The following is a 4138-nucleotide window of genomic DNA, read 5'->3' as shown; positions in this document are numbered from 1 at the left end:
GATTCGATCGTTCACTAAGCTTAAAACAAACATAAATATTTTTTTTAAACAGAACATGATTCGATCGTTCACTAACTAGTTTGAACGCAAGTCCATTTTGAATAAAAAATATATATAAATAAGTCGAATACGAGCACATGTTTAACTTCATCAAGTTTAACTTATTTACACCTCTAATCATAACTACTATGTTGAGTTTTGAGATTAGCTTTAGCTCCAACTGCAGGATTTTTGCTATTTTCAAGCGACCAAATTTACATCTAGAAAGATATAATGTATTTGGTTAGCATTATCAGTATTGCAGAGGGGTTCGACATAAAGTGCTTTATTGCACAATTATTTTCATCCCTCTTCAAGAAGTTTTCTTGGCGTGTTTGAGGATAAGGGATGGTCCTTAAAATGCTTCCCTTTTTTGTTTTTCGCGATTGGCTCACTACTCGAATGATGAATGTGACATCTGGTCGGATGACTATAAGCTATATTAACTTCCAAATCAACATATAATAACAAAAGGTGTCATCAAATATTCCCTCTTTCATTGCCTGCCTTTTGAAATTAATGACATTATCACAAGCCTTACAAATAAAAAGACTAGTTTCTTCCTAATTAAAGCACACTTATACATATTTTCTTAGAAGGAACTACTATAAGAATTTAATTTATTTCAGATGCTTAAATATTGTCGATAATAATGGATAAATCGTAGGTAATATATTTACCGACGGTTTAACTATGATAAGGTTGATGTTGCAAAAATGCTTGTAGGTATTTCAATTACCGACAGATTTAACAACGGTTTACATTAATCGAGGGTTAGCCGACACACCATTGCCGTCGCTATAGATCCAAAAACATGTCATACTTGACCGTAGCTTGACTATCGATTATATACCCGATGAAACTATCCGTAGGAAAAGTATTGTAGTTTCATCGGAAAAGTATCATGGTTCCGTCGATAAACTGTTGCTATAGATCCATAAGCATGTCATATTTAATTGTAGCTTGACCGACGATTATATAACCAATGAATATGTCCGTAGGAATATTGTTGCAGTTTCAACGGAAAAGTATCGCGGTTATGTCGATATACTATTGTTAAACCATCAGTTACCGTGGGAATTTACCGTCGGCTCTGTCCGTAGCAAAAGTGTAGCACTTTGCCCAGACATCGCCTGTTCAATAAAATGTTGAAAAACCGTCGTTTGTTTGATAAAGTATCATAAAACCACGAAAACATGTACCATCAGAAAAACTATAAAGCATTTTTCAATACTCCAATCTACACACCTACGATCGTAACAGATCAATCAAAACACAGCACAACACATTAACAAAAATATTTAACACATAAATTATATACAGAAATAAAAGAAAATTAATTAAATTAAAACAAGCAAAATGTACAATTGCACAATAAAACTAATGTTCACTAATAATAAATTGTTCAATACACAACCAAATAAGAAAATAAACCCCTACTCATCCTCCTCATCATCCCGTGTCCTTTCCTCATTATCATTATCCCCACCCTCTTTCTGCACTGGCTCCTTCCCTTTCTGCAGTTCCGAAAGCAGCGTCGCTTTGATCTCTGCCCTCATCTATGATATCGGGGTGGCTGACTGGTCAACAACCTCAGTAGCAACCTGGTCATACATCTCCTCCTATAAAGTGGAAGTAGATGCATTGGATGTGATACATCTCCTCCTCCTATAAAGTGGAAGTAGATGCATTGGATGTGCTAGAGGTCGGACAGGCATCATAGACCGACACTTGGGACCCCAACCCGTAGACCCTGTTCTTCTTCTTTCTTATGACAACCTCCCGTTAGAGGTCTTATTCAGAAGAATCGTGATTTGAATTCCATGCATTGTTTTTTATTTTCTTAGACATTCTTATTCAAGGTTTCGTGCTTTTGATGATTCTTTCTTTTTTGACTCCATCTATTCGATCTTCTTCATGACCATAGCTTCCACGGAATGATCAAGCTCTAACTCACAGAGGATTACCATGATGAAAAAAAGTGTAGGGTTGTTCTTATCTCATTGATTTCTTGTTGGATCAGAGTTAAAGGCCTCTTTTTTGTGAAGCCTTTCAAAGAAAGTGTATATTTGATAAATCAATCATTATCTAGCGATTCAAGACAATGAGGCACTCAACACTCAGGTAGAAAATGTTTGATTAGGCATTTGATTACCTCGTTGTGAATAGTGACAACGACTTTATATATGCTTAAAAATACAAGTATTTAATATTGTTGCTAGAAGATTTAATTCCTCAGCAACGACACAAAAAATTTAATAACAGTTATAGATTCGATAAAGATGTATATATAAAATATTCAATAATGGTAAAGTCACACTTATCAACGCAAGTTTACGTATCGCTCAAGTAATATAGGGCTCTAATGGAGTCCTAGATATCGATCCCACAAGGAGTAATATTAGAACTACGAACTAAGATTTTAGAAAATCAACTTTAATCACAACAACGAAGTTCAATTTGTTTATCTGTCACTAATAGACAATTAAAATAAATAGGTAAATTTAATAACTATTAAATAACTAATGATACTAAGGAGGGTCTAATTGTGATATTTAATATATAAAAAAGCATCATTCTGCTTGTCAATAAATTATAGTAAATAGATAAAGTAAATTAGTTCAATTTATATTGTGCCAAATTGGAGCATATCTATTCTTTACCCTTTGGTCCAGACATAAAGAACATTGACTAATGCTACGCTTGTTTATTGAATCTGTGGTTAGGCTGGGAGGATACCAGCTCTCACTTCGGAGCTCCCACGTTCCCTTCGTCTGAGGGCTAACATCTACACTTCAGCACCAAACGATAGGATTGAATTGAGGATTTTAGTCCATCACTCTAAAATCTCCAATTCTACATCCAATAATATATATTTTTCTATTTATTTACACTTAATTCTATGAACAAAGTTCTCCTTCATGTTATCAAATGTGATCCTCACTCTGTTGTAGAACTCATACTCTATTTCTCAGATCATATGTTTCACAACAAATTTTAACAATTCAATTAGCCAATTGAAAAGTAAAATAAGTTCAGAGTTGAAAAATCATCACAATTTATCTTAAAATTTAACATTGGCACATCCATATTATCTCTTCATTTCACTATATCTCAGAGTAGGGAGAAAGATAAAGGAAACTACTCAGACTTCATGAGAAAGATACAATAAAACACAAATTTCATATATAAAAGAAAGTTTGTATAACACTAAAGTAAAACAAACAACACCTATCTGAAAGCCATTCTCAAAGCAAATTATTTGTAGCCTTTCCTAGGAAATGTACTAAGAAGAAATATCCCACTTTTCTCCATCTCCAACACTCTTAGAGAAAGATTCACACGTAATCTCAAAACAAAAACTCTAAAATCTTAAAGAAAAATTACTAATAGACTCCAAAATGGTAGTGTAATGAAGATGAAAATATGTATGGTCCCTCCGAAAATCGTCCACATTCTATGCACTTTGGAAATAACCGCTGATCTCGCCGTCGGTGGCCTCGAGGGCATTGTCGGCGGGCTGACCAAAAGAAAATATGTTGAAATTTTCATACCTATTTTACACTATTTTTGATGATATTGTACTTTAAAAAATATATTTTTGATATTTTGTTGCAGATATGCAGAATTATGGTCATTGGAGCAAAAAGATGCAAAAAGGAGCGAATTTGGAGCGAAAAGGACCAAAATGTGAAGATTTGAACTAGGGCGTCGACGGCGAGCCCAACGACGCTGACGATGAGGAATTCTTTGAGAGATTATAAGAGTGGAGATAAAGTGAGAGATTTCTTCCTCCTTGCCGCTTCAAAGAGGAATTCTATGTGTCGTATAGAAAGGAAGAGATTCAAAGGAACTTTGAGGAGTTTGCTTGGGGAGGAATTAGAGATAATTGTTATTTACTTATTGTGGTTGTATGACTTTGTTTTTATATATGAATTCTGAGTTTTGTTGTGTCTTTCCCATGAGTTCTGAGTAGTTTTCTCTGTCTTTCTCCTTGTCTTGAGATTTGTGAAATGGTGATTTGAATTGGTTGAGCCATGAAAATGTTAAAGAAGTTGTGATGATCTTTTCACTTCGATCTTAATTTACTTTCAATCTG

This window comes from Phalaenopsis equestris, unplaced genomic scaffold, assembly GCF_001263595.1.
Source record: "Phalaenopsis equestris unplaced genomic scaffold, ASM126359v1 Scaffold000357, whole genome shotgun sequence".
In the NCBI taxonomy this organism is placed as follows: domain Eukaryota; kingdom Viridiplantae; phylum Streptophyta; class Magnoliopsida; order Asparagales; family Orchidaceae; genus Phalaenopsis; species Phalaenopsis equestris.
Note: the sequence above shows the minus strand (reverse complement) of the source record.